Below are 21,159 nucleotides of genomic sequence, written 5' to 3'. Positions count from 1 at the left end.
ATACCAGTGGTGCTAGTTTTGGGGTGTGAGATGCCAAGGAGATGGGGAAACTATTTTAAAATAATTGGCTTCCTTAAACAAAATAAAGGAATGCACCATCAACAGGAGCAGCAGTCAGATGGGGAAGGTACAAGGAGTAAGGAAGTGATTCTTCCCCTGTACACAACAATGGTGAAATGGATACTGGAATACTGTGAACTGTTCTTGTGTCCTGTACTTATTGGGTTCCGGGAAGTGGGAGGGCGGGAGCCCGCCCACTGCTTAAGGATCCCGCCCCGAAGCCTAAAGGGAGGATCTACAGGACCTGGAAACCAAGTGATTCCGGGGGACAACTAATGAAATAACAGGGACGGGAGAGTGGTCAAAGGGTCAAAAGAAGGGAGCCTGATGGGGACACCGAGCAGAGAACCTCGGACAGCGCCCACTGCTCCTCAAAGGCGTCAAGAGAGCCAGTGGATGCCACCCAGGGGAAATCTGCGCGGATACGTGAATGGATAAAGGATCGGAAACAGGCCCCACAGTCACAGGAATCTCCATTGGCCAACCTCCTCTCCCTGGTTTTGTAGATGGCCGTTTTAGCCAGGGCCAGGAGGAGGTTGACCAGGAGGTCCTGTGACTTTGTGGGGCCACGGATAGGGAGTGCATAGAGAAGGAGGTGAGGGGAAAAGTGCAGCGAGAAACATAACAGGATATTTGTGAGGAGCCGGAATAGGGGCTGCAACCCGGCGCACTTCAAGTAAATGTGCGCCAGAGTCTCCCTCACGCTGCAGAAGGGGGAGGTGTCCAGGATAGGGGTAAACTGCACCAAATACATGCCCGTGCTCACGGCCCCATGAAGGAGCCGCCAGCTGATATCCCCGGCAGGCCTCGGGATAGGCTGATAGCAGTATAGGCTGGCCCACCGGGGCTCCTCACCCTCTAAAGGTGGCAGGAGGTCCCGCCACTTTGTGTCGGGGTGGGACGCGAGGGTGAGGAAGTAAAGAGTGTGGAGCACGAGCATATATAGGTGTTTCCTTGGAGCAGTCTGGAAATGAACCGGCTGCAAGTTGTGCAGCTGGCTCACGGAGAAGGGGCGGGGGGACCAGTTGGGTCCATGGGGCAGGGGCCCAATGAAAAGGTCCAGAGGGCCTGGGGTGGTGGGTGGGTGGGGCATGCCCTCATGCAGGACCCAGTCGAGGTAAGGCTGAGCAGCGGGTGGCAAAGCGGCCCTCACCTCCTTAAGTACACTCTGGGGAGTACAAGGCCTGGAGAGCCCCATATGCTGAGCAAGCGTCAGGGGATCCAGCCAGTCTCCCCGGTCATAATCCAGGAGGTCTACGACTCTGGTGACTTCTGCCAGGACCAACCTCTGGCGCACTGAGGGGGACTCGGCCACCTGCACACAGAGCTGGGGATTGTGTAGCAGGGGCTCCGCGATAGATCTGCCCCCTTGGTGGCCGCCACGGACCTGGTTGCCGAGAACAGTTTCCAGGTCCAGAGGAGGTCCTGGTAGAAGACTGGCAGCCCGGAGAGGTCTCGCGGAAGACCTCTCGGATCGAGATAAAGGAGCTGCCGGTCATATCGGAGCCAGCGCAGGAAGGCGTGCGCCAGTACTCTCCACGCCGGACTACCTGCACCATAAAGGAGCCTCTGCAGGGCCTGGAGGCAGAAGGCATGGACCCGAGTGCGTAGGCACTTCAGACCCTGCCCTCTCTCCTCCAGGGGCAGATGGAGGACCCCTTCAGAGACCCAGTGCAACCCTGGCCAAAAGAACTCCAGAATCGCTGACTGGAGGTTGGCCAGGAAGCCCGGAACTCAGCCGTACGCAGGGCGGAAGGCTTGGCAGCGGTACCCCCTTTCCTGGTTTTCTGGGGGGCCTCTGCATCGGATGGCAGTAGTGGAGCTCGAGCCTTCCGCTTGCCCCACTTTCCCCGTACTAGGGTCCAGCCCTCCATGCCATCGTCTGTGGGCTGGTTAACAGAGTTCGGGTCAGGGGGCAAGGATGATGACTCAGGGACTTGAGAAGGCAACAGTGGGGCAGCATGAGGGGGGGCAGATTCCCCCTGGGGCGGACCCTCTCCCTTGCCCAGCGATACCCCCACAGCACCCTGCTCTACAGGCCCCGCCAGAGTGCATGCAGCAGAGGCGGGGCTCTCCCGCTCGTCCGGGCACCCTGGGGGAAGTACCCCTTGGGCCCGAGTGGGAGAAGTGGTGGACTGAGGAGGAGGGGTGGCTCCGGGTTCCAGGCAGCCAGGGGTGCCGGTGATGATGGGGCTGGCACCCTGCCAGGGCTCAGGGGTCCCGGGAGCTCCTCTGTGCCAGGCCAAGGGACAGTCCCTCCGAACGTGCCCCATCGCCCGGCAGAGGTAGCACCGGGCTTCCTGGTGTGGAATAATGCACCCGGTAATGGGCCCCCTGGTAGGGGACCAGGAAAGACCCCTCGAGTGCCTCTCAGCCATGCACCGCCGGCGGCAGTTGAAGAGGACGTGATGGAGGGTGGGGTCTTTGTAGCCCAGTGGGAAAGGGCTGATGACAGAGATCGGTTTCCCCAGGGTAGAGAGGGCAGGCAGCAGGACAGCACTGGGAAGGAAAGGAGGTCAGGACTACACAGACACCCAGGTCCTCCAGGGGGACGAACACGCCCCCAACGCCAGGCCCTTCTCCACCACCTCCTGGGTGGCGGCCTCTGAGGCAAGGAAGAAGACGACCTTGCCATATATTTTGGAGGCTGCCACGATGGCCGTGGGCCCCACCACCCTTGCCAATGCCCGCACGTAGGTCTTCACGTGGGGCAAGGCGGGCACCAGGAGGCAACAGACGCCATGCTTCCTGGTCAAGGTGGGAAAGGGGCCCCGGCCTCTAGGGATGGTAACAGCGGCGGTGGTTGGGAGAGATGACGTAGTAGTTGGCGGGGGGCCGCTGCCACCTGGGCATACGCTCGGGGGGCTGGAGGGGGAGCACTTGCAGTGCTGGTGGAGGGAGCAGCAGGGAGGGACCCTGCAGCCGATGGCGGGGCCGTGGCAGTGGGGGGCAGCCCCTGCTATGGAGGGCCTAGTCTTTTTAGCGGGGCTCTTTCCTTTCTTTTTGCCCCAGCCCTTCCCTCCAGCTGGGGTGGGTCCCCTAGAATTGGAGGGGGCAAGGGACATGGCAGAAGCAGAGGTCACCCCGTTGCCTCCCGCTGCCGGCATCCCAGAGGGGGCGATAGCAGGTGGTTCAGCAGTGGCGGTTGAAGTAGAGGCTGGGGGGGGCGTGTCGGGGAGGCAGGCGGGATGGGGTCCGCCCCAGGGATCCCACCCACCATGTCTCCCACCATGATGAGCAGTGAGGGAGGGGGAAGGAGGGGAAAAACACCAGAGAAAGGGATGAGAAGGGAAGCAAGTCATCCGCTCCTCCCCGCTAGGCTGCAGGCAGGGGAGGAGGGTGCCAGAATGGAAGGCTATCAAGGACTTGACCTAGGACAGAAGTCCGGCTCCTCTAGCTGCACTAGTGGAGGGAAGGTCACACTAATATCAGGGGAGTGCAGTGATCAACCAAACCGGGGGGGGGGGGGGGGGGCGGGAAGCACACAAGCGCATGGGAGGGGGCATGGGCACACAAAGGGAGGGCCAATCAGGGCAAGGGGGGGCCGCAAAGGAAAGGGAGCAACCAGGCTGGGGGTGGGGCAAGGGAACCAAGGGGCTAGCTATAGGGCTGGGGCAGGACAAACAAACCAAACCTCAGAGGGAAAAGAGTGGGGAGAGCAAACAAACTAGGCTCGCAAAGGGCTCAGGCAAAGAAGCCGGGGGGGCGGGGGGCAAAGGGCTGTAATAGTAGGAGGGCAGTCCAAAAGGGGGGGCGGGGCACGTGTACCCAGGTGCACTTGCGGAAAGTCACCGGGCTGCTACTGCAGGCCCAAATGGTGGAAATGGGCGTGGCAGGCCAGGCAAGCAGCTGAGTCCTAGAGGCAGGAGCTTGAGGCAGATGGTATGTGGCTGGTGGGAATGGTGGAGGGGGCAACGGTGGTGGTGGGGGTTGGCACACAGATGGACCGGGGCAGGCGCTATGCCACACCCCCTACATCCCCACAAACACAGTCAGGACCCCCACCACAAAAGCGCAGTTCAATAATCACTCAGTCCTCAAAGGCCCCCTCCCCAATGATCTCCAGAGACTCTGTGTGCTCCCCCAGCAGCCGATGGTCCTATTAGTCCTCTTCCTGCTCCAGGTTCCAACAGCTCCCCAGGACAAACACAGCAGCAGCAGCTCCAGCAGCCCTGGTGGCCAGGCAGGAAGGACCCCCACAGGTGACAGTAGTGGGGTCCTAGCTTCTCCCTCTAGAGGTGGGGGGAGAGGGGGCAGGTGGGCAAGGCCCCATCCCTCACTCAGCAGGAGCAGTAGCAGTCCTCCAGGGAAGGAGAGAGCTCCAGCCAGCAGGGCAGCCCAAGCAGACTGACCCTTCCTCCTGGAGCAGGGTGGCTACCCGCTCCAGCCCTGGGGGGCTTGAAAGCTAGCCCTGGGAGAGAGCCAGGGCTGAGGGCAAGAAAAGCTAGGCTGATTGGGGAAATGGCCACAGCTGGGCCATGCCCCAATCAGGCCGCAGCTGGGCCTATAAAGAGGCTGCTAGGCTGAAACTTAGCTAGTCTCTCTCTGTGTTCAGAGAGGTAAGGGCCTGGCTGCAGGGATATGAGGAAGTACCTTGAGTAGAGCTGGGCTGAGGGGAAAAGGCCAGGGGAGCTCCGGCCTGGACGCTCCTAGGCTGTGAGGCCTAGATTAGGGCCTATTAAGTATTGGAGTTTCAAGGGGGCAGCTCACGGGTAGACAGAGGCAGCAGGTCCAAACCCCCTTGCCTGTGATGAGTGGCTGATACACTGCAGTCTGCCCTGGGGAGTGAGGCTAAGTGATGACTGGCAGTAGCCTAGACTGAGGTGAGGTGAGGTGAGGTGGGGATAGTGGGCGGGGGTTCCCCAAGGAGGGCAGTACCCCAGACAAAAGGGCACCGGGTCTGGGAGGGACACGGAGGGCCAGTGACAGGCGGCTCACTAGACGGCAGAGGGTGCTCCAGAGGCTGGTGAGCTAATTCCCAAGGATGTCTAGCAGGAGGTGCTGCTTGAGAGAGTACAGAATGGAACCACAAAAATTATTAAAGGTCTGGAAAAATGCTCTATAGTGAGAGACAGAAAGAGCTCAAGGGTCTTGATTTCAGTGTGCAAGTACCTTCACAAGGAGAAAATACTAAAGGGCTTTTTAATCTCATGGGAAAGGCAGAATAAGAACTGATAGCTAGAAGCTGAAGCCAGACAAATTCAAGGGAGAAAAAAGGCCCATTTCTAACAGCGAGGGTGATTAACTACTGGAACACACTACCAAGGGAAGTGGTGGATTCTCTTGAAGTCTTCAGATCAAGACCAGAAGCCTTTCTGGAAAACATGCTTTACTGAAACATATATTATTGGGCTCAGTACCTGACGGAAGACCTCTGGTCTGTGTTATACAGGAAGGCAAACTAGAGATGATCTAATGGTTCCTTCTTGTCTTGAAATCTATAAAGACAAAGAGGGGATTGTGACATTACTCAGGGTAACAACAAGGAGTCTAGTGGCACCTTAAAGACTAACAGATTTATTTGGGCATAAGCTTTCATGGGTAAAACGCCACTTCTTCAGTTGCATCTGAAGAAGTCGTGTTTTACCCATGAAAGTGTATGCCCAAATAAATCTGTTAGTCTTTAAGGTGCCACCAGACTCCTTGTTGTTTTTGTGGATACAGACTAACACGGCTACCCCCTGATACTATTACTCAGGGTACAATCTGGACTGATGGACAGCTGTGGTCCCTCAACTCTCCAACTTGGGGTCCCTTTACCCAGCTTCTCTGTGAGAGTAACAACTCCGGTCTGCTCACACACAGCCTCCAGCATGTAAACCACTCCCAGCTATACTGTATGACTGGTATAGCCAGCCACTCATGAATTACATTGCAGGGTAACACCAGCAAATTCCCAGTCCCAGACTTTCCCCCAGAAATGTGTGTCTTGTACTGCCCAGCACCCTCCTGGACAACACAAACTCATATAAAGTTAGTAATTTATTAATAGAAAATGATATGCACAAATCGTGTTATCCCAAAGGGAGCTCCCCAAACACTCCAATCCAAACACGCTGGTTTAGATAAAACAATGAAACAAATGTATTAATTACAGAAAGATAGATTTTAAGTGACTACAAGTTATGAGGCATACAAGTCAAATTGGTTACAAGGAAATAAAAAGGTAAGACGCAGCAACCACTTAACTTAACAAGCTAAATGAATATAAAGCAAAAGTCTCTCTCACCACAAGTTCCAGGAACTTACTGGCTGAACCTCTTTCAGTCAGGATTCTCTCCCCCCAACCCCTTGCTGCTTCCTTTGCTCTTCAGGGGTGGATGATACCACGGACAGAGTGCGAGGGAGAGATGATTTGGGGCATCTGCCCTCTCCTCTTATAGCTCTTTCTCTTGCACAAGAATCTTCTCCAGCTGATGCTCAGGAGACAAAGTCTGTGTGGCCAGGAACCTTAAGATGCTTCTTTGTCAAAATGTAGATTTTTTTTGCCCACGTCCTCTTTCATGCTGAAGAGAGGCCATTTTGTCAGGTGATGGTCCATTTCATCTCGTTGACGCCTGGCTGAGGCATTGGCTAGTCTTTTGTCTCTGGGGAACTTGTTTGTGACTCCAGAATCTGTTGGAACATTTCTTGGGAATATCATACAGTGGAATTGTATATCTTTGTGCTTTACATTATGTATGCATATGTCCAGACTACAGTATGGAGCAAGGTGTCCTGCCTTGTCAACAGACATTGAGGTGGGAAGATCAGTATCCAGACTCTGCCACTCAGTGCAACCAGCTCTGTGCATGGCACAGGGCCAAATACGTGGTCCTCCAGCAGATAGGCACCCACCTGTGTCAGGTCAAAGAGCTACTGCTGTTTGTGACTGACGGCGATTGCTGAGAATAGGGACAAAATAGCAAATTCAATAAATGTGCTAGACCGGGGCTGAAAAATTCTGACAAAACATTTTTGTCATCTGAATTTGCAAAGGAAAGATTTAGGTTAGGTATTATTGTTAGGGGGCTTATTCCTTCACCCACTTACTTCCCTGGTTCTTCTCGCATGAACAGAGAGCAACAATACCCGAAGTCCAAAGGTGCAAACAATTCGATGTTTATTGGGGTGAACTTCCAGCAAGCATGATTCCAGTTTCCTTCCTTAGTATCCTCCTTCCCAGCTCTGACACCACAGAGCCTTACACCTGTGTCCCTGTTCCCATTTCTCCCTTTAACCAAACAGGATTCCAGTTTCCTTACTCCCATTCCCTGTTCCCATTTCCCCCTTTAGCAAAACATGGTTCCAATTTCCTTACCCTCATTCCCTGTTCCCATTTCCCCCTTTACACACACCCACCCCCTCCCACCAAGGCCCCCTCACTTCCTCATTGACTACAGATTATATAGTAAAACTTCAGTTCTGCTTAGCTATACCTTAACCAATCATTTTCCTGAAATTTAACTAACCAATCCTAACATATTGTAACATGATTATGTAACCAATTATATCCCACCACTTTAGTTTACACCCAGCAAAATTAATTATACAGCAGACAGGAACAATCACAGAACCAGACAGAGATTATACAGACAAACAATAACAAAGTGGGAACTATAATGACAAAACAATACAGAAGTGAGGATTTCACATCCCAGTATTGATAAGTGAGTTCTTGCCAGACAGGATGCTGTTTCCTTTTTACATTTTCTAGGCACTTCCCTTTCTCTGGAGGTGATAGGCATTATCAGGACAGGATTGTATTCCTAACAGCCCAATAGCACCTTCTTTCAATGTGACTAGTTTGGAATGTGAGGATGTGACCTGTCGCTTCCTAGCTTATGGCTGCCTCTGCTGCTTAGCCAAAGGCCTTAGCCTAAGCACAGGGCCTCAGACTGTCACAGTAAGAGAAGGCCCTTACACCAGCAGACAGTGATTTTGATTCTTTCTTTTATACTTCTAGAACTAGCCAAGTGATAAGAATACCCCTAAATTCTTAAAGTACAGGCCTTTGCAGACAGGCCTGAATATCTATATCCTAACAATTATGAAAAACTTTCTAATGATAAAGGGTAGTTAACTCTGAAACAGGCTTCCCAGGGACTCTGTGGAATCCCCATCCTTTGAGGTTTTTAAGAACAGGTTGGATAAACACCTGTCAGGGATGAATCATAGAATCATAGAATATCAGGATTGGAAGGGACCTCAGGAGGTCATCTAGTCCAACCCCCTGCCCAAAGCAGGACCAATCCCCAACTAAATCATCCCAGCCAGGGCTCTGTCAAGCCTGATCTTAAAAACCTCAAAGGAAGGAGATTCCACCACCTCCCTAGGTAATGCATTCCAGTGCTTCACCACCTTCCTAGTGAAAAAGTTTTTCCTAATATCCAACCTAAACCTCCCCCACTGCAACTTGAGACCATTACTCCTTGTTCTGTCATCTGCTACCACTGAGAACAGTCTAGATCCATCCTCTTTGAGACCCCCTTTCAGGTAGTTGAAAGCAGCTATCAAATCCCCCCTCATTCTTCTCTTCTGCAGACTAAATAAGCCCAGTTCCCTTAGCCTCTCCTCATAAGTCATGTGCTCCACCCCCCTAATCATTTTTCTTCATCGGATAAAGTGAGCTGTAGCTCACGAAAGCTTATGCTCAAATAAATTGGTTAGTCTCTAAAGTGCCACAAGTACTCCTTTTCTTTTTGCGAATACAGACTAACACGGCTGCTACTATGAAAGTAATAATTTTTGTTGCCCTCCGCTGGACTCTTTCCAATTTTTCTGCATTTTTCTTGTAGTGTGGGGCCCAAAACTGGACAAGGTACTCCAGATGAGGCCTCACCAATGTTGAATAGATGGGAATGATCACATCCCTCAATCTTCTGGCAATGCCCCTACTTATACAGCCCAAAATGCCATTGGCCTTCTTGGCAACATATGTTGCCATATGTTGACTCATATCCAGCTTCTCGTCCACTGTCACCCCTAGGTCCTTTTCTGCCGAACTGCTGCCTAGCCACTCGGTCCCTAGTTTGTAGCGGTCCATGGGATTCTTCCGTCCTAAGTGCAGGACTCTGTACTTGTCCTTGTTGAACCTCATCAGATTTCTTTTGGCCCAATCCTCTAATTTGTCTAGGTCCCTCTGTATCCTGTTCCTACCCTACAGCATATCTACCACTCTAGGAGTGGTATGGTCTAGGAGCACTTGGCCTTGCACAAGGGACTGGATCTGATAACCTCTTGAGGCCCCTTCCAGCCCTAAATTTCTATGATTTTTCAGAATGGAAATGTTTCTCAATGATTGTCTGATTTTGGCAAAAGCCTGATGGAACCCAGCAGGATCCAAAGAGAAACCTGCCTGGCTTCCTGCCAGCTGGCCTGCATGGTGGACTGTGGGGAGCTAAAGCTCCTGATTCGTTGGCAGCCTCACTATAAGGGAAATGGGCAGTTGGAATTATTTTGGACAGTTCTCTGGCCTGTGTTATACAGGTGACCAGACTAGATGATCACAGTGGTCGCTTCTGACCCTGCAACCTATGAAACTCTGAATCATTTATTATTTGTATTATGGTAGCACCTAGAGGCTGCAAATGACTTTGGGGCTCCATTTAGGGGACTGGACTAGATGACCTGTTGAGGTCCCTTCCAGTCCTATACTTCTATGATTCTCTGATTGTGCTACACACTGTGCAGACACAGAATGAGAGACAGACCCTGCCCGGAAGAACTTCCAGTGTAAATAGACAAGACCGACAATGAGCAGAAGAGGAATCAAAGGCCCAGAGTCTCAAAGTCTAACCGTGATTTTTCTCTATGTCAGTATGTGGCAAGAGCTTTCTTGCCTCTCCCTGCGGCAGTGACAAGGCCGTATGGTTTAATCTTTGCAATGGATAACAGACACAGCTGAATTTCAGGCAGCAGTTTCTTTCGCTCTCTCAGGATCCACCCCTGGTGATCATTCCTTTTGCAATTATAATGGACATTTCATGCACTACAATATGGGCAAACAATCAAGGGCAGGTGATTAAAAAATGCTCAGTGCTGGTTTAATTTCATCCCCACTAAAGTCAATGGGAATTTCACTCATTGACTTTAATGGGAGCACGCTTAGGATAATTCTGAGTATTAGTTCCATTTCATGGAACTGGTGCAAAGCCCAAATTCCGCCCCTTCACTTCTGCCTGAAAAATTATGCACAGAGGTCCAGGAAATGAAGAACCCTTATTCTAACCAACACAGAAAGGAGCTTGAGGTGTTGTACAAAAATTACAACACTCTTTTCCCTGCCTCATAAAAGAGGGAGAGCGGAGACAATGCATTGTTAATATTCATTAGTGCTTGGAAGATTTAAGGAAGATTATGGTAATTGTTAATACAAACATAATTGTTGTTTTTCCTCCCATGTTTGGCCCTGTGAATGTCAATATATCCCCCAGAAGGATTTCTGGCTGGCTACCCCACCTGTTTTCCTGTGCATTTGGAAAGGATTTTAATATAAGAGGCACACATTTGTTAGTGGATTCTTAGGCTTTGATTATAGAAAAGGTACCAAGAGAACAGTATGGTTTATACACTATGCATGTATGATAACGGTACAGAGTTTCCTTCGCACAGGGGGATCCAACAACATTTCAGGTGACAATTTCCATTTGGCTGAAATCCGGTTGTGTTGGTGCTCTTCTGATGAGAGTGACTCATACAAGGCTGACAGCAAGGAGGCTGTTCTGGGATGTCAGAGAAACTCTTTAAAAAGCGCTGGGAGTCAATAGCAACAAATTGCGGAGTGATGACCCGGGGTGAGATTTCAGTCCAACTCTTCATCTTCATAAACATTGAAGGAGAAAGTGGCTAATGAAGATAGATGAATGTTCTTGGAACATGGCCTGCATTATACCGTGAGCTATGGTAGATAGACAAGAACACTATGGGAAAAGAGCATTCAGCCTGCTGTGTCAGACCCTGTGGCTGGCCCATGCACTGGTAGATGGAGAGCAGCCATTCATCTACAGGTTGTCAGGGCTGGATCTGTACGAAAATGCTGAAACAATTCCAATCCCATCGGAAAAGATGAAAAAACCCATATACTGGGTTTGATGTCGCCCCTTGCAGGTGCAGAGTATTCACACAGAAAAGCAAAGAAAAACTGATGGCCAGAAGAATCATAGAATCATAGAATATCAGGGTTGGAAGGGACCTCAGGAGGTCATCTAGTTCAACCCCCTGCTCAAAGCAGGACCAATCCCCAACTAAATCATCCCAGCCAGGGCTTTGTCAAGCCTGACCTTAAAAACTTCTAAGGAAAGAGATTCCACCACCTCCCTAGGTAACGCATTCCAGTGCTTCACTACTCTCCTAGTGAAAAAGTTTTTCCTAATATCCAACCTAAACCTCCCCCACTGCAACTTGAGACCGTTACTCCTCGTTTTTTCATCTGCTACCACTGAGAACAGTCTAGATCCATCCTCTTTGGAAGCCCCTTTCAGGTAGTTGAAAGCAGCTATCAAATCCCCCCTCATTCTTCTCTTCCGCAGACTAAACAATCCAAGTTCCCTCAGCCTCTCCTCATAAGTCATGTGTTCCAGTCCCCTAATCATTTTTGGTGCCCTCTGCTGGACACTTTCCAATTTTTTCACATCCTTCTTGTAGTGTGGGGCCCAAAACTGGACACAGTACTCCAGATGAGGCCTCACCAATGTCGAACAGAGGGGAACGATCACGTCCCCCGAAGGAGCCTATGGGAATCCAACCCTGCCTGAATGAGAGAGGGCTGCAGGACTGCTGTGTTACCCAGGTCTGCTAGCAGGAGCGAGGTGAAAGGGAGGAGGGTGTAGCGAAGCACCTCATTTGGACATTGAAGATGGTGCTTAAACCCATGTCTCTTCTGACATGTTCTTTCTCTTCCACACCTTGCCCCTTTCTGACCATACCTTCTTGACAATCATGGAGTGTGAACACAGGGGCCTTGTGAATTGTGACAGAGCATGCCTAGTATGTAGCTTTATTGGTACCAACACAGTCTCTACTCACACTTGCCCAGAAGCTAATGTACTGAATGCTTTTTTTGCCTCTGTCTTCACAAACAAGGTCAGCTCCCAGACTGCTGCACTGGGCAGCACAGCATGGGGAGGAGGTGAACAGCCCTCTGTGAAGAAAGAAGTGGTTTGGGACTATTTAGAAAAGCTGGACGAGCACAAGTCCATGGGGCCGGATGCGCTGCATCCGAGAGTGCTAAAGGAGTTGGCGGATGTGATTGCAGAGCCATTGGCCATTATCTTTGAAAACTCATGGCAATTGCGGGAGGTCCTGGATGACTGGGAGAAAGCTAATGTAGTGCCCATCTTTAAAAACGGGAAGAAGGAGGATCCTGGGAACTACAGGCCAGTCAGCCTCACCTCAGTCCCTGGAAAAATCATGGAGCAGGTCCTCAAGGAATCAATTCTGAAGCACTTAGATGAGAGGAATGTGATCAGGAACAGTCAGCATGGATTCACCAAGGGCAAGTCATGCCTGACTAATCTAATTGCCTTCTATGATGAGATAACTGGCTCTGTGGATGAGGGGAAAGCGGTGGACGTGTTGTTGCTTGACTTTAGCAAAGCTTTTGACATGGTCTTCCAAAGTATTCTTTCCAGTAAGTTAAAGAAGTATGGTCTGGATGAATGGACTATAAGGTGGATAGAAAGCTGGCTAGATTGTCAGGCTCAACGGGTAGTGATCAATGGCTTCATGTCTAGTTGGCAGCCGGTATCAAGTGGAGTGCCCCAAGGGTCGGTCCTGGGGCCGGTTTTGTTCAATATCTTCATTAATGATCTGGAGGATAGTGTGGATTGCACCCTCAGCAAGTTTGCAGATGACACTAAACTGGGAGGAGAGTTAGATGCGCTGGAGGGTAGGGATAGGATACAGAGGGACCTAGACAAATTAGAGGAAGGTAAACAAACCGGTTCGGCCAGCCAGGGGCTTTCCCTGAACAAGTGGCGGACTGGCTTTGAGAACCACTGGTTTATTGCACTCCATATAAGGTATTGCAGAATCAAAGCCCTAATGTGGGCAACAGAGGGCTATAAACTTGACTTTGAGTGGCTCATAGGAATATGGTGCAATCTGGATGATGCTCTAATGAGTATCAGACCCTGCCCATGATGTGCTGTGGGAGTGTAGCCAGCAGGATCTCCATGGCCTGGCCTGACTCCTTACCCACAGGTGGCTAATCAGTCCTGAGGGGATAAGCTCATCAGTTCTCAGGAAGGGGTGCTGCACCAACCTACTCTTGCCCCATTTCCCACAGCTTCACATGGGCACGGGCGGGCTCTTGGGAGTGACATCAGAGGAAGCAGTGCCCTCTCTGACATCTCTAGGCCTAAGTGTATGTCTACACTGCCACTGCCTAGGGAGACAGACTTGTGTTAGCGGGGCTTGTGCTAGTGTGTTAAAGATAACAATGTGGACCTTGTGCCACAACAGCCACACAGTGACCTCTACTGCTCTAAAATGAGCCCTGCTAGCACAAGCCTGTCTACACGGGCTGTGAGGCTCACTCCCAGCCACAATGTAGACATGCCCAGAGTGGCAGCAGGGGAGAGCGTCCAGCACTCCAGCAACTTATAGATCTGACTGTCACATCCATTTCATGGGCCCATCAAGCCTGGAGACATCTGTCCCTGAGAGCAGAAGGTAGGAAACATACTCCCCCATGACCCCCTGAGCCCACAAACAGATATTGGGGGGAAGGGGAAGGGCTCTAACTTCCACCATCAGCAAGCCTCTCCACATCCTTCTCAGCAGTGGGTACCATACTCTCTAAATGGGGGGCAAAACACAGGTGGGGCTGGTGAGCTATGAACAATCTAATCATCAGATTTCCCATCTGCACATTGTCCACGAAAAGGCCATGGTTTTTACATGCATACAAAGGCTGAGATCTTTCAAAGCCACCTAGGGGAATTAGGCTCCCAGCTCCCACTCATGTCATTGAGAATTCTGCATCTCGATCCTCCAGGCCTCTTTGAAAAATCTCTGCCTAAAATTCCCTTTTAACAAATAATGGAGACATTTGTAAAACCCAGATCTGTTCACGGATCCTTCACAATTTGAAGCTAATAACCTGGCCAGCTCCAGTGATGGTTGTGGGTGTTGTCAAGGCCAGGGAGTATGCTGATGTATGTGGAGGCGAAACAAAGTGCTCTCACGCAGCCGAGGGATGCTGATCAGCTTTCAACAGGAATTAAAATGTCCAGTTTGGATGAATCCATTGGAAGCCCAAATGCTTTTAATCAGGAACACATGGATGAACTTTGCGTGGAAAGTTTTCCATCCCACTGCCCTCTGCATTACAGGGTGGCTTGTCAGCAGATGGCCCCCTTGTCTTTGGCTTCCACTCCGTCAGATGTGTGCTGTGCCTGTTACACACTGCTGTGATGAAAGCATCAGCATGCTACAACTCAGACAACCGACGCGAGCCAGAAGACAATCCCTTCATTTGAATGTAAAGTTATTAGTGTCAAGGCCCATGTCTGGGATCAGAGTCCCGCTCAGTCTAAACCATCATTTTGAACTAATACATTCAGCGTTGTGAAAGCGACAAGGCTGGTAACAATTTATTTGTCAGACCCAGCCACAGAGAAATGCATCATTAACCAAGCGTAAAACAGCAAAGTCAGACTCTGCTCTTTCAAAGCACTACAATACACTTTCCTTATCTATTGCTGTTGCAAAGGGCCCGGGAGTCACATGTCTCTGTAGAACTTCGCAAAAAGAAAAGGAGTACTTGTGGCACCAGTTTAATTTAAATTGGTTAGTCTCTAAGGTGCCACAAGTACTCCTTTTCTTTTTGCGAAGTTCTACAGAGACAACACGGCTGCTACTCTGAAATCTGTAGAACTTGTTTGACTTATTATGGATCTAGCTACCAACAAAACAACAACAGCCCCTTGTATCCCCTGATTCCACTTCTGCTCAGATATACTGTGACCATAAATTCAGACTTCACTATGCATTGTAACCTGGATATTTTATAGCTGCTAATATGTCAATTTCAAAACTGTTCCCTCTACGTTAGTCTCCGCTTTGCTATTCCAGTTCAGGCTTTCTAGTTCTTGCTATCAGTGAATGACATTAAGTCTCTCTTTTTAAATTAAACACACTCGTGACCTCCTAAACATTAGCAGAAATCTCCCATCAAACTGCTAACCTGCCCCATGTTATTAAAAGGAAACTGACAATTTGCCTTCACCATGAAGGGGGACTTTGGGAGTGATAATATATAGTGAAGCCAGATGAGGAAAAGGTACTGGAAGCAAGAGGTTAGGGGACTGCTGCCATTATAAAGCTAAGAGACTGATTTTGTGTATGCCCATCTTTGCACACTCAAGCAGATGCGTGTTCCCTTTTGAAGCACTAAACACATGTGTGCACACACATTGTTTCTTAGAAAATGCCAGTGCTGGTGTTTGCACGTGCACAGTTGATATTAAATGGTTTCTTTTCTGTGGAACTGAACATGAAGCAGACGAACATACAAATGCTAATGGCCAATGAAAGACAAGAGTTAACAAAATACATTATGTATGAAGGGGTGTTCAATTTTATAGAGAACTTGTTTGGGTTAAGGCCAACCTTTTAAAAAAATCCATTTGTAATGCCAAAAAACCAGAGGAGTAGCTATTTATTTGGCTATTTGGGTACAGTGGGCTGGCACATCATGGTCACCTAAAAAGCCTTATTTGTTCACTACCATTTGACTGTGAATTTGACTGGGAGAAATTGGGCTGACTTTGTGGAATTTGAGATTTTGTCAGAGGAGCTGAAACCATTCTATCGAATGTAGATGCAATTCAAAATGGTGAGTGATCGCTGTAAGGGGAAGCGATCATTTTCTTTGTCAGGAAGCATGACCTTGTACCTGGGATTTATTTCACGGAATGGAGAGTTAAGAGCACTTTTGAGACCATGTTTAAAGAAAGATGTAAAATGGGAACAGACTTGCTTGTGTAGGGGCAGTGCAAGATTTAAAAACGCATTTGTCCTCTGCATTTGCATTGGCTTATTTGATCTGGACATCTCACTGTTCAGCAGTGCCTATGTTACTTCGGAGTATAGTCTCATTGACTGGTGCTTTTGAACATCACACCCTTGGCCTGTAGGCTCCAGCAGCCTCCTGAATGGAGATATGTGTTGGTGGGGAAAAGGGAACCATTGGCCAGTGAGAGACCATGTGTATCATGGAGACACCATTCCCCAACAGCCAGATCTGCCAACTTTCCACCCCTTTGCACAGGTGGAAATGGGTTATAATGCAAAAGGGAATTGATCCCATTCTGTTTTAGGGCCAAATTCTGCCACCCATAATCCCACTGCTTTTAGTAAGGCTACTTGTGATGTCAGAGACTACTCACTATGAGTGAAAGGGGAAGGATGTGATTGTGAATAAGCTTCCCATGCAACATATTGGGGGGAGGGGTAGCTCAGTGGTTTGAGCATTGGCCTGCTAAACCCAGGGTTGTGAGTTCAATCCTTGAGGGGGCCATTTAGGGATCTGGGGCAAAAATTGGGGATTGGTCCTGCTTTGAGCAGGGGGTTAGACTAGATGATCTCCTGAGGTCCCTTCCAACACAGATATTTGACATTACCAACCAAATAAACAAGCATAATTTTAAAAAAGCCAGAGTGCATTGATCTTTGGACAAAGGGAAATAGCTTTCTGATCCCAAAGAGCTTGCACATGAAATTATACAAAGGGCTGGAGTTTTGATCACCTGCTTTCAGACCAGTGACACATGGGGAAATAATAAAATAAAGCAGAAAAGGAGCAATGAGTTATTTTAGAAAAAACAAATTCACAACACATTACCTAGGTCCCTATATTGTGTGGAGCAGATACCTTAGTGATATGTTATAAAATGCCAATATGTCTTACGTGTTGCTGGTAATATGCTCATCCTTCCAGTTTTCAACAAAATGGATATTTCTGTAGATTGGAGTGAGGGGATTTGTGGAATCTGGAAGGAAAAGGTTACGGTTAATAAATTGCCATTATTTTAATAAAGCTTTATTCATTTGCAGTCCTGTGAAAAAAGTTGGTCTCCTGAAAGCACTGTTAAATATCCTCAAATCTGTACACATGTATCAAAATTCTTAGGTTTGACAATCAAAGAGGAAAGTGCATCCCTTGTGGAGAGACTATTATTAAAATGTTATCCATAGTCAAATCCATTTTTTATCAAAAATGTACAAAACTCCTGGCAGACTGATAGTAAAGTAAGTGCAAACTGATGGCAGTCTGACAGTAAAGTCCAGATGGGAACAGAATCTCTCCTAAACAATGGAAAATGTGCTTCTAATTAATAAAGTCCCCTGTAGTAGCATCTTTGTTTGCGGAGCCGTTGTGCCTTTAGGGATAGATCAGGGTTAGGAATGGCCTCCTGGGGGCAGTATTCTGTGCACACTGCTACACCCCTTCAGAGCATGCAGCTTCTACTTTATTTATGAATTTTATTTTACTCCTTATTATGGAACACAATATTTCCATGCCATCCACACAGGTTACTTCTGTCTGCCCCACCACAAAGCACTTTACTATTGTTCAGTGGATTGTGTGCAGAATTGCAAGGGAAAGTGGGTTTTGAAAAAGGATTCAACAGAGGATAGGAGGTTGTGTATCATGCAGGACATTCCAGGCATAGAGTCCAACATGGGAGAGGGCACAGAAGTGCTTGTGGGTAGAGCTGGTAAATTTTTTTCTTACTGAATGTTTTTTCCATCAGAAAATGCCACTGCATCAAAATCAAAGCTTTCCACAGGAACATGTTGATTTCAATAACATTTTGTTTTGCAAATAAAAAATATTAAACAAAACATTTAGATAAATTCATATTGGATCCTTATTGGAACAAAACATTTTGTCTTTTTGTTTCAAAACATATGTTATTATAATATTTTAAAAGGAGTTGAAATTGAAATAAAGCATGTCAATTTTATTGACATAGAACATGCAATTGACCCAAAGTCTTGTTCGGTTTTTTCCCCCCTTTCCCCCAAAATGTTATTTCACAGGAAATGTTGCAATTTTTGCTTTTCATTCCATTTGGGAGCCAAGGGGCCAGGAAGGGAGGCAGAGTTGGCGGAGTGCAGGGTCTGCACAGAAGCATAACAGGTGCCCATTAAGGAGTTTGATACTGATGTGGAATGGGAGGCAGAGCCAGTGAACAGGGTTATAAAATGGTGTGTGAGGGGGGTGATATGACTGGAGCAGCAATCAAGGAAGATAAGTTTGGTGGCAGCATTTTTGATAGGTTATAGATGCCTTTGCCCATTAATTTCATTTTCTAGCCCCTCCTGACCGAAGAGCCAACTGTAATATCTTAGCTCTCATAGCCTCGTTGGCCTTTGGATTTCATGTTTTACACCTTTTGCTTTATTGCTTCTGAAATGCTCCTCTGTACCCCTGTGTCTGCAGAATGGCCACACTGTCTCTTCGAATTCCCCATGTAACATTGCATTGTAGGATTGTTCCAGCCGTTCTGTACAGACTCTCATTCTGCTAAAAACTTATCAGCTGTATATATGTGAAAGGACCAATCCTCCTGTATTTCTTGTGCATACCTGTATTAATATCTCACATCTGCATAGGGCAGATACCAAACTATATACATAAAGCTTAGATTCCTTTTGTGTAAGCTCTGTCCTCAATGTACCCTTTTAAAGGATGAACAGCAGATACAATGATACCTTATATCTTAATAATACCACATCTTTCCATAAAAAGAATGGTTTTACTGATCGCCAGTGTTAGACAGCCTTCCAGCACTGCTGCAGCTCCAGGAAGAGATGATGCTATAGTGACACCAGTCCTCCATGTGCATGCTCAATTTTGCCTTGGGGGAACATTTCCTACTCTTCAACTTCTTGCATTTGGAGTTATGAGTCACAACAGCTGGAGGGCAGAAATCGTTAAGGAGGAAGCAAAGGAAGTTATTAAAGTGCAGTGTCCCCATCTCCTCTTCAGAATGCCTCATTTATCACACTGGAATTATAAACCACCCCAGGTAATACATTGGGTTAGATTTTAAGGAAAGAAAACAAAGGGAAGCCAGCAGCTATGGTAGGAGCAGTTTGAGATGTGGTTGTAGTGCATCTCTACCTCTTGCCAGTTTTTTTGTTGAGTTCTAGTAAAACATCCAAGTCCATTATTATTAAGGCTCCCACCCACACCTCCTCAATTCACAGCAGAGTGTAAAATTAATTTGGTTTATTTCAGAGCGGGCGATCACTGGATGTCTTCACTGTCTCCTCATCTGCGAGGAAACAAATTTCCTCCTTAAGTGCTTTCCACTTGACCTGCTCTTTTCTCCACTGAGAAAATTGAGGTCAGTGGAATGGTGTTGTGCAGTGGCAGCCATTTTCACAGTGCCCTGGGTTTTGATTGCAAATGCTACAGTGGGGCCAGCCCCTGGATCCCTGCATCACCTCATCCAGCAGTTTATCAACTCACAATGCTCCTGACCATGGCTAGCATCCATGCCTTGGTCCCAGGAGACTTGGGGGATTTAGGCAGGAGGAGGCTGCATTCCCACGTGGTCCAATTATTTTTCAGGCCTCTGATACACAGTTTGAGAGGTTACGTCTGACAAGCACAATAAATAAAGCTAATCCAGAGAGCTGTGGGAGGGGATTGAGCTATCCTGAAGCATTTGAGAAAGATTGGGCCTGAGGTATGAACTCCAGCCCTTCCTTTTGTGTGTGACTGAAAGGCAGGGGGCTAGAACCAGTCGGACAGCAAAGGAGGCAAGTACATTGCAAACTGTTTTACAAGTTACTCTCACTGCTTGTAGATTTTGCTCCATTAACAATATTCAAACATGAAAATGACCATGTATACATGCAGCATGTACAGGGTTTAGCAGAATGCTCCTTCTCTGGCTGTTTTTAAACACATAGGCCTGGATTCTTCTTCCTCACCCTTGCAGCAGGACTGGAGGGGAAGAAGAAAAATGACTGGAACCCACCTCCCTGTGTTCTGGAACAGCCAGCATGACTGTCCAGCTCCTGCTGTAAATTAGAGCAACCTCAGAGCTACTCTGTATTATGCCGCATGGACCATGGGAAGCGGAGAATAGGCACAGAGTAGCATTCCACCCCTCCTAATAGGGCTGATGTAGGGCTCTGACACTAGCTCTGTGCAAGCTGGGGCAGTAGGGTGTGTTCTAAAGCAGCTGCCTCCATCCTATTAAGATCTGGACACTCACGGTCAGAGTGGCCCAAAGAGGTCTTAGGGTCTGTCTATACTGCAATCAGAGGTGTGACAGCAGTATGTTGACACCTGCTGCAAACTAGATCAAAGTTAGTTTGGGTAAATTAGTCATGAGAGCATGGCCTGTACAACCCTGCTTGGGATCCTGGGTATGTCCTTGAGCAGCTAGCCCATGCTGCTGTGGCTTCTCTGCTATTGTTATTGGAACTAGCTTGATCAAAGCTCACTCAGGTATGTCTACATGTGCTGCAGTCAGACCTAGGCAGCACAGACATCCCCAGTGCGAAACTGACACTTGGGCCTGTGGCATGTCGTTCCTACTTTACACGCTTCATGGCTGAAAGGTAGCCTGGCACAGGTTATAAAGGAGCAGAATATTCAACAGCCTGCCCGAGGAGCGTGGCCCATGGCTCCTGCCAAGACTCAAAGTGGCCTGTGAGGACATGGTCTCATTCCCTCTCCTCCTTCACTCCTGAGCAGGTTCTGACAAAAGGTGAATGGAGAGAAAGAGGGAAGGGTGAGGTACAGCGTGGATCAAATGCTCTCTCCAAAGCTGCTACTGTGATAGATAAGTGCCTCCTACCCCTAATGGAGGGGCAGAAACTCCCCAAGCCCTGTTCTAAATTGTTAGCGCCAGCAGGGGGCAGGCTTGGGCAGTGAAGGACAAGCTGGTGCTCCAACACATTCCTTTCTTGACCACAACCCTGCAATATATGGGACAGAGACTCCTTGCTAAAGGGTTCCCTTTTTTCCCCACTCGCCTTTGCTGCTCCCAGCACCAGGTAGGGGGAAGCAGGCACATAGGAGAGATGTGTCGGTAGCGGCTTGCAGCTATTCTGTTCTCAGGGGAGAACATTAGGGGAAACCCACCC

The 21,159-nt window shown here is 48.6% G+C and overlaps 1 long non-coding RNA gene across 1 annotated transcript in view; it reads right to left on the bottom strand.

The window, feature by feature from the left end:
• The window catches only part of LOC141993487 (uncharacterized), a 200,115-nt gene that overhangs the window by 97,353 nt on the left and 81,603 nt on the right, over positions 1–21,159 (bottom strand). The window contains exon 2 of the long non-coding RNA XR_012640870.1: positions 16,955–17,036. This is a non-coding gene — a long non-coding RNA (uncharacterized LOC141993487). The remainder of the gene's footprint in view (positions 1–16,954; positions 17,037–21,159) is intronic.

The sequence above is a fragment of the Natator depressus genome, chromosome 9, assembly GCF_965152275.1.
Source record: "Natator depressus isolate rNatDep1 chromosome 9, rNatDep2.hap1, whole genome shotgun sequence".
Taxonomy (NCBI): domain Eukaryota; kingdom Metazoa; phylum Chordata; order Testudines; family Cheloniidae; genus Natator; species Natator depressus.
This window is presented reverse-complemented; position numbering and strand designations above follow the sequence as displayed.